General features: G+C 44.3%; 1 protein-coding gene across 3 annotated transcripts in view; it reads left to right on the top strand.

Moving 5' to 3' along the window:
- The window catches only part of FBXO41 (F-box protein 41), a 114785-nt gene that overhangs the window by 90553 nt on the left and 10717 nt on the right, over positions 1 to 13515 (top strand). The gene's annotated exons all lie outside the window — the stretch shown is intronic.

Raw genomic sequence — 13515 nt, 5'->3', positions numbered from 1 at the left:
TGGCAGTAGCCTGAACACATTGTCCATCACGTTGGTCAGGTTGTAACCTGAGCCTGCTGGTCTGCCTGTGTCCTGAATATGCTGCCCAGCACGTTGGTCTGGCTGTAACCTGAGCCTGCTGGTCTGCCTGTGTCCTGAATATGCTGCCCAGCACGTTGGTCTGGCTGTAACCTGAACACACCGGTCTGCCTGTGTCCTGAACACACTGCCCAGCACGCTGGTTTGGCCGTATCCTGAACACGCCGGTCTGCCTGTGTCTTGAACCTGCTGCTGAGCACTTATCTGGCAGTAGCCTGAACACATTGTCCATCATGTTAGTCAGGCTGTAACCTGAGCCTGCTGGTCTGGCTGTGTCCTGAATATGCTGCCCAGCACGTTGGTCTGGCTGTAACCTGAACACACTGAATTGCCTGTGTCCTGAACACGCTGCCTAGTATGCTGGTCTGGTTGTAACCTGAACACACTACCCAGCACGCTGGTCTGGCCATAACCTGAACACCCCAGTCTGCCTGTGTCCCGAAAACTGCCTAGTATGCTGGTCTAGCTCTAACCTGAACCCTGAACACACTGGTTTGGCTGTGTCCTGAACACGCTGCCCAGCACGCTGGTTTGGCTGTAACCTGAACACGCCGGTCTGCCTGTGTCTTGAACACACTGGTCTGGCTGTGTCCTGAACATGCTGCCCAGCACGCTGGTCTGGCTGTGTCCTGAACATGCTGCCCAGCACGCTGGTCTGCCTGTGTCCTGAACACACTGGTCTGGCTGTGTCCTGAACATGCTGCCCAGCACGCTGGTCTGGCTGTGTCCTGAACACACTGGTCTGGCTGTGTCCTGAACATGCTGCCCAGCACGCTGGTTTGGCCGTAACCTGAACACGCCGGTCTGCCTGTGTCCTGAACACACTGGTCTGGTTGTGTCCTGAACATGCTGCCTAGCACAATGGTCTGGCTGCAACCAACACACTGGTAACACAAATTTCCCCCTTATAAAGTTATAAATAGAAAACTCTTTTTAATTCCTTTTTTCTATGTTCAATTTCCAGAAACTGAATACATTTGACATAAATAAGGGGCATCATTTAGAGGTGGATGCATTTGCACTCAAAACATATGCAGGGAAGAGATGCATGTAAAAAAAAAGTATATTTACGAAAATATGCTCAGTCAGACGCTCAAAAACAATAGCATATGCAACAGATGTACATCAGGAGTGTATACTTAAGTTCCACGAAGCAGAGACAGCACACGTACAGATGCGAATAGACAGTCACATTACCCTATTCGTACACAATATAGTAATGTAATGAAGTGTCATATACACAAGAGAGAATAGTGTCTTGAGTTATTAATAAATGTGAAAGTAATATGTTATAAAATTCATACATAAATACAAATTAAATTAAAATTACATTAAATAAAAAATAAGTTAAACTAAATAGCGTCTGTTATTTTTCCCTTTAAAAATCAAATGGAAATCTTCCATCCTTCTTTGCACATATCATATAAAATAGTTTGTATAAATCTTGGGACATACATGAGCAATAGAAACATATATCTTGGTGATCAGCGTAGCAGCAATTAGAGCTATGAAGGAAAAATGACATCCCCCCATCATTCTAGAACAGCAGCACAGGTGAGACATGGGCAGACCTCCACAGGAAACGCATCCCATCTAAAGTGACCACAAATATATCAGCAGCTCTTGTGTGTATAGGTGGGTATTATATAAATGTTTCCCTACCATAGGCAAACCGAGGGGGAGTTTTTAAGTGCCTGGAAACCCCCCTCCAAGCCTGGGGCACTGTGTAATTGAAGTGGCTGGACCCCGAAAAGAGAGAGCTGCATGTACCTAACAGTAGTGCACGCAGCATTGCCCATGTATATTATGGGGATAGGAAGAGCTGGAGAGCAGCCAAGCACTGTCTAATATTATAGCCATGCCCCAATGCATGCTGGTCACGCCCACTGGCGGCGTGGTGTGGAAACCCCCTCTGCAAATCCTGTGTTTGCCCCTGCCTACATAAGTTATTAGATAAATATCCTGGATAAACATTTAGTGAGCGCTTTTCCTTGTAGCTGCAGAAACAGCTGATAGCATACCATCAAACCCAGTATCACCTAACCCGGGTCACGAGTACATAGTTAACTAAATGGTAAATGGAGAAATCTCCAAAGCTGGATCCAGAAGTCGGAAGAAGTCATAAAGATTCCGACAGGGACTGTAACAGAGGAGAACTGATCCAGTCACTGTATAAATCCAGGTTTGGTTTTTGCATATTGAAAGCTGGTCATGTACAAAGTTGTAGAGATATTGCTTTACATTTTGGGGGACTGAGAGGATGGCATCTAAGGGGTTATTACAGTTAGAGGCTGGCATAATGTTGGGCCCGATAAAGGGCAAATTAAATGGCCCTGGTTATTATATTTATAATCTTTTTATTTACAAAACGCTGTACATTGAGGGGATCATGACATGACACAAACATGACATACAATGATATGAATCAGAAGGTAAAGATAACTTTGTCCAAATGAGCTTACAATCTAATATGTGTGGGGAACACGTGATACACAAGGTAGTCGAGTAAGAACTGTGTTTGCTGGTGGGGAAAGTGGCTGTTGTTAGGCAACAACACTCTCAGCCTCCATCTATAACGCAGTCCTTGGAGACTGGCATTTCTGTGCAGCTACCGATGAGTTAGAAAGGCTGGAGCAACAGATAGTAGAAGGCAGAGACACAAAACATGAACCAGTCACTGTAGAAATCTTACAACAGTAAGCCAGTGCCCAGATAACTCTGTGCTTCTCTTCCGCTTTCCACAGTTGTACTTTCTAGGACTGTTATGTAACAGACTATTAATAGATTTGAGGCCTGCTTTGTCCCAAACAGTGGAATTCTGGGTTATGTAGTAAGGACCGGTGGTAGTCAGTTTAACAATACTGACTACCCCGACATGGACTAGGACGACATGAGGATTCCGAAGTACTACCAAGACCTGAAAAAAACAACTCACCATGATCCAGGTGACTTCATGTGACGATACGATGTCTTGCCAACTGTGGAAAATGACGTCATGCGAAAACGCGACTCCTCTAAAAGTGACGATGGACCGACCCGGCTGCCATTCATCTAATGTAAGTATTATTTTAGGGTTAGGGTTAGGAGTTAGAGTTAGGATTAACCTTACCTTTACAAGCTGGGTCCGGCTTATAAAGGTAAGGTTAACCCTAATTTCTAACCCCTAACCCTAATACCCCTAACCCTAAACCCTAAAATAATACTTACATTAGATAAATGACAGCCGGGTCCAACCATCGCCGCTTTAAGAGGAGTCGCGTTTTCATGTGGCGTCATTTTCCACAGTCGGCAATACATCGGGTCGTCACATGAAGTCACCTGGATCATGGTAAGTCGGTTTTTTTTCAGGTCTTGGTAGTACTTCGGAATCCTCATGTCGTCGTAGTCCATGTGGGGGTAGTCAGTATCGTTAATAGGTACTACACACGTAAGGACAAGTATGTAGACTTATATGCGTTAAGTTTATATTTGTGTCATGGTATGTGCTAGATTTTACGTGTGGACCTTAGTACAGGATATTTGCTGGAACCTCTTGGTTATGTAGGTGAAGGAAAGTGATTACGCTTCTTTCAGTGCTTACGTTCTTCTCTAGGAGGGTGTGGGCATAGATGTCCTGGAGCCAATCTCTATCTCTGGTATTGACAAGCCAATAGTCCTCGCAGGTCAGGTGCAGTGGCGATGTTTGAAGGGGGTACATTAGTCTGAGAAATTAAATAACCTTTAACATCTATAGTTTTTATTGAAAATTTTTCAGGAATATTGGGGAAACAGTAAAAAGAGGGGAGGAAGGAAAGAAACAGCGTGGAATAGAGAGAGGGGTAACAAATAGGGGAGTGGACACAGACTGAAAATATATCTAACATATCCAAGATACAACACAAAACTTAACACAAGCTAGCCAACTATGATATAACTTAGGTGTGGGGAGTCTCATTAAGGCTAAATGGTGGGGATATATATTTATATTACTCTAGAAAATAGAGGAGCCTTCCCCGCCTGTAATGTACTCATTGCCATTTGATAAGTGGAGAAGAGGCAGAGGAAGAAAAAGGTACCTTGAGCCTCCATTTCTAATTTATAAGTATTTATGTAATTCTTGGGATGGGATTCCAAATAGATCCTGTATTTGGTGAAATTGGAGTAATGTTTCAGCAGAGAATAAATTAGAAAAAGTAGGAATTCCCTGAGAGTACCAGGTTGAGAGGTTTAAACTTGGGATTAGTTTAGTTAGGGCTTTTAGTGATAAGTTACAATTAGGCAAAACTATTTCTTTGTTCAATGCCACTGTCCTATCCCAAATTTTTAAGGAATCAGAGATTGCAGTAAACTTCGTGTTAAAGTTCGGTCTTAATGTTTTGGTGGTCCAAATTAAATCTTCAATGGGGTAATCTGGGTGGGAGGCTCTTTCCAGGTCAACCCATGGTTTGTGGGCTGACGGAAGTGATCAACCTCATAATTGTGTTAGGATACAAGCCTCCTGCTATTTTGTCAAGTTTGGGAGAGTTAAGCCTCATTGCTGCTTAGGTAGGATTATCTGATTGTATACAAGGCATATATTCCAAATATATGTGGTCATTACTTTATGGAGTTGTCTATATATCTTTTGGGGGTAATGTATGGGATAGTGCAAGAAATATACATTAATTTTGCTAGTAACATAATTTAAATGCCACAAGGCGGCCTAACGAGGATACCTCATAGTTAACCCAGCCATTATTATTATTGTGATTATTATTATTATTATTATTATAGTAGATAAGTAAGGCGCCACAGTGCTCCGCAGCACCGTACAGTAGGGAAGACAAGGACATACATAATATACAATTTAGCAAAGGGTGAGCATGTGTTTATGGGGCACTCATAATTTTTAATGTATATCAATAAAATTTGAAGGTTTTATATTTTTCTCATCCCTTGAGTGCCCCATAAACACATGCTCGCTCTTTGCTAAATTGTATATCCAGTACTTCTGTGTGGGTGCACCATTTCTAGTATGATGGGACCATAATATAAATTTAGAACTTATTCTGATACAGGTATCCCTTCTTCTAGAATATTGGGATTTTCCTGGTGTGGTATAGTTGTTGTTTTTTTCTAAGAAAGGACATACATAAAACAAGACATACGTAAAACAAGAACAAACAAGGCAGACAAAATGAATCAGAGACGAGACAAGGCACTGGTCAGAGGTAGATCTAAGAGGACGGCGGGAGAGTATTTTGATATGAGCTTTGAGATGTATGCAGGGGTGTTGTTGTTGAGGACTTTGTAGGTAATGGTGAGTAATTTGAATTTGATTCTGGAGGACACAGGGAGCCAGTGCAGGGATTTGCAAAGTGGTGCAGCAGATGTTGAGCGGATGGATTGAAGTGTGGATATATGGGTGTCAGGAATGCCAGATAGCAGAAGGGTTCAATAGTCAAGACTGGACATGATGAGAGAATGGATAAGAATATGTTGAGTAATAAAAGGGTGTATTCTGGCAATGTTTTTAGGGTGGAATTGACAGGACTAGGAGAGAGTCTGGATGTGAGGAATAAAGCAGAGAGCGGAGTCAAGTGTGACACCAAGGCAGCGGGCTTGGGAGTCAGAACGAAATTGTGGTGTTATTGACAGTGAGTGAGATTTGAGGGCAGGTGTTAATAGTCGCGGCGGCCGCGGGCACCGCTGCGACTCTCATTGTCTCCCAGCTCCTGTCCCGGCCATCGCTATGGCGACCGGGACGCCACTTCCGGTCCCGACGTCCCGGTTGCCTAGGCAACAACCGGGACGCCGGAGATTACATCACGCAGCGCCCGGCCAGCTGTCAGACAGCCGAGCGCATGCGCACAGGGGGCATAGTACTCAGCCAATAGTGGCTGATTGAGGAGGCCCTGCTACACTTCTACTGGCTGTATGCCAGTAATTTATCATGCAGCCACCCGGCTGATTATTCCTGCTGGATATCCTGTAGCCTCATTGGCCATTAGTAATTAGCATTAGGCTATTCCTGTGAGTGCTAGTAGGGCTCTGTTCTGATTGGCCCCTGGTCCTATTTAAGGCAGTGAGGACTGAACCTCACTGCCGGTTATAGCGTCCTGTTCACAGTTCTGCTGCCTGCTTGTGCTCTCTCTGTTTGGTGTTTAACCTGTGACCGACCTCCCGTGTATGACCCTCGCTTGTTCCTGGACCTTGAACCTACGCTTCTGACCCTGACTATTTGCCTGTATTCCGGATTTTGCTCCTTTGCCTGTGCCCCTGATCTTTTGCTTGTCCCTGGATTCCAAACCTGTGCTTGTGACCTCTGACCTTGGTTTTCCCTGCCGGATCCCCACGCTGCTGTCTGCCAATCATTGCACTCCTGGGTTCTCCTTAGCCGGTTTACGATTCTCGACCCTCCATCAGCCTGCGGCCAAGTCTGTCCCCACCACTAGGGGCTCCAGCGAACACCAGGCTTTCGGAGTAGACTCCGAGTTTCACTGTGCGGGCTAGGGAGTTCCTAACAGCAGTTGGTGATTCTGGCAGGAGGGAAGATAATAAGTTCTGTTTTGGACATGTTGAGCTCTAGGTAGCGTTAGGACATCCATGTGGAGATAGCAGAAAGACAGTTGGTTACACGAGATAGTATAGAAGGAGAGAGATCAGGGGAAGAAATATAGATTTGGGTGTCGTTGATTTAGAGGTGGTCTTGAAGGCCGAATGAGCGAATTAGTGTCTCAAGAGAAGAGGTGTACAATGAAAAAAGTAAAGGGCCAAGAACAGAGCCTTGTGGGACCCCAACAAATAGTGGGAGTGGAGAGGAGGATATGACAGAGGTAGAAACACTAAAGGAGCGGTTCAATAGGTAGGAAGTGAACCAGGAAAGGACTGTGTCACAAAGGCCAATGGAGTAAAGGGTGTGTAGGAGAAGAGGATAATCAGCAGTATCAAAAGCATCAGAGATGTCGATGAGAATGAGTATGGAGAATTTACCATTAGATTTTGCAGTAAGTAGATCATTGGTCACTTTCTGAGAGCAGTTTCAGTGGAATGTTGGGGGCGGAAGCTTGATTGCAGAGAGTCGAGAATGGAATGAGAGGAGAGAAAGTGAAACAGACGTTTGTACACTAATCGCTCAAGTGGTTTGGAGGGAAAGGGGAGGAGAGAAATAGGGCGGTAGTTGGAGAGAGAGGCTGAATCGAGAAATGGTTTCTTTAGAATAGGTGAGATGAGCGCATGTTTAAAGGATGGAAATGTGCCAGTGGAGAGAAACAGGTTGAAGAATGTGTTAGTGGGTGTAGAGTGAGTTAGACGCGGGCATGCAGTAGAGGAGAGGGAGCGGAGTAGTTGGGAGGGAATATGATCGAGGGGACAGGTTGTAGGGTGAGATGATAAGATGAGTGCAGAGACTTCGTCTTCAGTTACTGGAGAGAATGAATTAAGTGTGGATTGGGGAGTGTAAGTAAAGTTGGGTGGAGTAAGTGGAATTTGGCATGAGGAAATATCTTGTAGAATGGTGTCAATTTTGTCTTTGAAATAGGTGGCAAAATCATGGGCAGTGAGGGAGGAAGGAGGAGGAGGTGCAGGTGGGCAGTTGAATATGGCAAAGAGGCAACGTGGGTAAGAAAACTGGGTGGATATTAGAGATTTGAAGAATGTTTCTTTGGCAATTGAAAGGGCAGTGCTGTAAGATGAAAGGATGAATTTATAGTGGAGGAACTCGGGATAGGAACAAGATTTCCTCCAGTGGCGTTCTGCAGTGCGGGAGCACTTTGTAGATAGCGGATCTTTTTTGTTGTGCCATAGCTAGGGTTTGGCTTATCGGAGACTATATGTAGAAGCTGAAGCTGCATTGTCTAGGGTTATGATTATCTAACCAGTCATCAGGGGCAGGCTGGGCCAAGGGGCAGGGGGGCACATGTCCCCCGGGCCGGACTAAAAAAACTATTTGGGGGGCGGCCCGATGCCTAATTTCACCAGCCACCTTCTCGTTATGCCGCAGCTCCGACGATCGTCCTCCCTCCCTTCCACTAATGGCTTGGCTGTGTGCGTGACCTGGGACGCGCACCACGTGATAGGTGCCGTCCCATGTCAGAAGACTGCAGAGCGCGGCGCGGCTCGAATAAGGTAACTGCGGGGGGGGGGGGGTTGTATATTGTGTGTGTGTCAGTGTCCGCATATTGTGTGTGTGTCAGTGTCCGCATATTGTGTGTGTGTCAGTGTCCGCATATTGTGTGTGTGTCAGTATAGCGTGTGTGTGTGTGTGTGTGTCAGCCTGCATATTGTGTGTGTGTGTGTGTGTGTATATATATATATATATATATATATATATATATATAAAAGTATGGGGCCAATATATTGTGTGTGTGAGGGGCCAATATATTGTGTGTGTGAGGGGCCAATATATTGTGTGAGTGAGGGGCCAATATATTGTGTGAGTGAGGGGCCAATATATTGTGTGTGTGAGTAAGGGGACAATATATTGTGTGAGTGAGGGGTCAGTATATTGTGTGTGTGAGTGAGGGGCCAATATATTGTGTGTGTGACTGAGGGGCCAAAATATTGTGTGAGTGAGGGGCCAGTATATTGCGTGTGTGAGTGAGGGGCCAAAATATTGTGTGTGTGAGTGAGGGGCCAGTATATTGTGTGTGTGAGGGGCCAATATATTGTGTGAGTGAGGGGTCAATATATTGTGGGAGTGATGGGCCAATATATTGTGTGTGTGTGTGTGTGTGTGTGAGTGAGGGGCCAATATATTGTGTGTGTGTGAGGGGCCAGTAAATGAATGTAGTGTGTGTGGGGGGGGGGCAGTAAATTAATGTAGTGGGGGGGTCAGTGAATGAATGTACTGTGTGTGGGGGGGTCAGTAAATGAATGTAGTTAGTGGGTGTGGGAAGGTTCTTAATATAATGTGGGAGGTAGGCTAATAATTTAATTGTGGAGTGCAGGTGGGGACTAGTTATTGGGTGCTATTTTATTTGGGGTGATGGTGGGGCATTTTAATTTAATAGTGGGGCCTATGAATTTATAATGGGGTAATTAGACCTTTAATTTAATGCTGGGGTGGTTTGGGAGCTATTTATTGATTGTGGGACTGTTTGTGGAAAATGAGGTATATTTATTAAATGTGATTATGTATTTTTAATGCCTGTGATTGTTGTGGGAAATGGTAATATTTGTTAAATGTAATTGCTATTTAAATTATTGCTGGGTCTGTTTGGAGGGAGGGAAATAGATTTATATATTAAATGTGTGTGCTATCTAATGTCAGGGTTGGTTGGAGGGAAAGAGATCTATTTAGCAAATGTGAATATTATTTTAATGTTGTGGCTGGAGGGAGGCCTAATTATAAAATGTGGGTGCTATTGATGTAACACTGGGACTATTTGGAGTTTTATAAATTTTATGTACCCATTTTTTTCTAAATAGGGCCTCCAACATTCCAGGATCCAGACAACCAGCAAATGAGCTAAAGTAACCAGCAGCCACAAGTGGTGACAGTGACAAGACAGATAGGAGAGAGCAGGACAGTCTGCCAACTGTCCTGAATCTGGTGGGACAGTCCAGAATCTGGGTGACTGTTTCCCTTAGGACAGTTGGGAGGTATGTCCCACTTCACCGTGTACTGCTCGTGAAGGCAGAACTGTGTGCACCCAACAGTAGTGCACACAGTATTGCCTGTGTATGTGTCTAAAATGATAACCATGCTACATCATAGGGGGTTAAAATGCCCAGGCCCCCCAGAGCCTTAATCCAGCTCTGGGCCTGGGCATAATATATATATATGGATTAAGCAACACTACAATAGCCTCTTTTTATATAGATAAATATATATTGTACCAAAAACCACCCTTTAAGGATGGGCCGCTACTTATGGGCCAGTGCTGTGTGCTTGCACCCCGGGCTGAAGTCTGCCAGCCCTCCCCTGCCAGTCATGGTTAGATTAGTAAAATAGGATGTTTGGGGTGAGGTTGACCTTAAATATTTGTTCAATTGTGGCTGGAATTTGAATGCCCATATAGGAGAGGTAGTCTTTTTTTCCATGTATAATTACATTTTGTTTGAAGTTAGGTTAAGGTAGCTGTATTTATAATGTTTAGGAGACCTTCTGATTTGGTGGTATTTAATTTATACAGAGAGAATCTACTATAGCGATCTAGAATGTCATGGAGGGCTGACAGTGAAGTCTCCAGGTTAGTCAAAAATAACAGGACATCGTCAGCAAAAAGACATAACTTGTGCGTGTTTTCTTTCAGGGTAACATAGTAAATCTGTGGGAAGATCTAATTCTCTGGGTAAGGGGTTCAATAGCCAGTACAAACATTACAGTGGAAAAGGAGGGCATCCCTGTCTAGTGCCATTTGTAATTTGTAATGAACTAGACAGGAAGCCGTTGCTAAAACACTCGCAGAAGGTATATAAAACCATAATTGATCTCAAAATATCATCCTGAACACCAAACCTAATAACCTCTTGCATATATTTCCAGTTCAGACTATCAAAGGCTTTTTCAGCGGAAAGAGAATGCACTATAAACTTGTCACGATTCCTTTAGAACAATTCCACCACACTGAGGACTCTGCCGGTGGGCCTAATATGAACCTTACTTGGTCCAGATGGATGAATTGTGAAATAATGGGGCTTAGTCGGTTACCTATCAACATGGCAAGCAGTTTTACATCAGTGGTTAAAAAAGCAATAGTTGTGTCATACTGGGTCCTTTCCAGGTTTTGGTATTATTATTATTATCATTTATTTGTTAGGCGCCACAAGGTATCCTCAGCGCTGCACACAGTACTAACAGTAGACTATACAGGGTCAAACCATACAGAACAATGAACAAAAAGTACCAATACTTCAGAAACTCCGGCTAGTCATATGCAGTAAAAACGGAGCGGAAGAACAGGTATGGAGACAGGAGGGGAGGGGGCCCTGCTCATACGAGCTTACATCCTAAGGGAGGATAAACAGACCAGGCACATTAGGAGCCAGTTGAGGCAAGAGGAGAGAAGGGAGGACGAGCAAAGGGAGGATATGGGGGTTAAGTAGATGGTTGGTAGGCTTTGAGGAAGAGGTGAGTTTTGAGTGCACGTTTGAAGGAGCACAGAGTAGGAGAGAGACTGATGGAACGAGGGAGGTCGTTCCAGAGAAGGGGGGCTGCACGGGAAAAGTCTTGGATTCTGGAGTGGCAAGAGGTGATAAGGGTGGAGGAGAGGCGACGGTCGTTGGCCGAGTGCAGGGAGCTGGCAGGAGTGTGAATGGAGAGGAGGTTAGAGATATAAGGGGCAGTAGAGTTGGAGAGAGCCTTGTAAGTGGTGGTGAGGAGTTTGAAAAGGATTCTGTAGGGGAAGGGGAGCCAGTGTAAGGCAAGGCAAAGGGGAGGCAGAGGAGGAGCAGCGTGAGAGGAAGATGAGTCTTGCGGCCGCATTGAGTATAGAGCGGAGGGGGGAGAGGGGGGTGTGGGGGAGGCCAGTGAGGAGGAGGTTACAATAATCAAGGCGGGAGATGATGAGTGCGTGGATGATAGTTTTGGTGGCATCCTGAGAGAGAAAAGGACGGATGCGGGCGATGTTGCGTAGTTGGAAGCGACAGGCTTGGGCAAGGGAATGAATGTGGGGGGCAAAAGAGAGAGAGGAGTCGAGGGTGACACCCAGGCAGCGAAGTTGGGTGACAGAGGAGATGGTGGTGTTGTTGACGACAATAGAGAGGTCATCGTGGGATGGGTGTCTGGGCGGAGGAATTGGTATTGTGAGTGTTTGAGCCTCTAACATTTTTTTTGGGAAGGTACCCTTTTTATGGAAAAGTTTGGTTAAATTTGGGGCAAGCTCTTCCCTAAACGTGATAAAGATATAGAAATTGTTGATATAACTATCTGGGCAAGGACCTTGTCTTTGGGGAGTTCTTTTGATTATGTCTTTGATTTCTTGCTGGATCCATTAGTGACTCAAGGCACTCTTGGTTTAGAATGGGAAAGTTTAAGTCTTTCAGGAGTACATAGATAGTGTCATGGGATGGTAGGTCTAGGTATTCTAGGTAGACAATAGGAAGACTTAGATAATAGAGTTGGGCATATTAATTAGCAAAAGCGTTGTCGATGTCTGATGGGTTATACATTTTGTACTTTGTTGGTTAATGAAATATTTTATCCTATTTTTGGTTTAACATCCCCTGATTTTACAAGCTGATAACCTCCTAGCCCAGTTACCTGTGACATGGAATAATTTTTGGTGTAGACAATTTAAAGCTGCTTGCATGTGTGACAAGAACACTGATTTCTGATTGAGTTTGTCTCTCATTTAAGAGATTTAAATGGCTTTAATGATTGAGTGAGTATGGCCTCTAGATCAGCTTGTGTTTTAGCATGGAGTTTTTTCAATATGGAAGCAGTTTGTATAGCTATACGTCTTAGTACAGCCTTCAGGGAACATCAATAATTAAAGATTGGTTAGTTGGTTTAAATAAAGTTAAAGCCTCACTCATTGCCATTTTGGCCTCTGGTGAAGTTAGTATATAATTTGGGAGTCACCTAGGCCGTGGAGGTATTTTACTGTTTAAGATCCCATATTCACTCTAGAGGCACGTGGCCTTACCACGTAATCCGGGGAATCTTAATAAATTTAGTATGTTGGAGTATCCATTAGTCAGAAAGGATGAGATCAAATCGTGAATAAGAATTGTGGAGCTACAGAAAAAAGTGTAATATCAGTCTTGAGGGGCAGAGACCCACTAAACATCATAAAGGCCATATACTGCTTAAAGTTTCCAAAATGCTGTGGAGGGGCCTGTTTCATTGCTAGATGTCTGAATTTTAGAGGAATGTTATCTGTCAATTTTCGGGTCTAAGACAAGATTTAAATCTCCAAAGAGGATTAAGTTGCCTGTCCTCAACTTTTTTATTTTCTCACAGACTTGTCTAAGAAAGAGAATTTGTCTATAAGTTGGTGCATATAACAATATGGTGGTCACCCATTTGTCCTCTAGTGGGCCTGTGAATATTAAGAACCTACCTGTCACACATCAGGGTCTTAGCCGCATTTACCTCATCCGCCGCTGTCATATCACAGCTACCCGGGTCCCTCTTGGACGCCTGCAGCGATCCTGTCTATCACATATCCGTTTGTAAACAAACACATACTGTTTGTTCTGCTGCACGGGCGTGGCCATCTTGGATGCAGTCAGTTGATCATTCCAGACCAACCAGACTCAGCAGCTGTGATCACATGAACTGTGCAGCCAATAGTTGTTTGGGACACCCTATTTAAATCTGCTGCTGAGATCTGTTCCTTGCCAGAACAGTACACTTCTCTCCTGAGGATAATTCTAGGCTGCAGGTTCCAGTTGTTCCTGCACTGTTCCTGATTCCCTGTGTTTACAAAGTGATCCTCTTTAGTGTACATCCTGCTTTACCATCTACATATCACTTTGCAAATATCCTGCATTCTGAAGAGCATATCTTCTTCCAAGCATCCTGCATTATCC

This window comes from Mixophyes fleayi, chromosome 1 (genome assembly GCF_038048845.1).
Source record: "Mixophyes fleayi isolate aMixFle1 chromosome 1, aMixFle1.hap1, whole genome shotgun sequence".
Taxonomy (NCBI): Eukaryota; Metazoa; Chordata; class Amphibia; order Anura; family Limnodynastidae; genus Mixophyes; species Mixophyes fleayi.
This window is presented reverse-complemented; position numbering and strand designations above follow the sequence as displayed.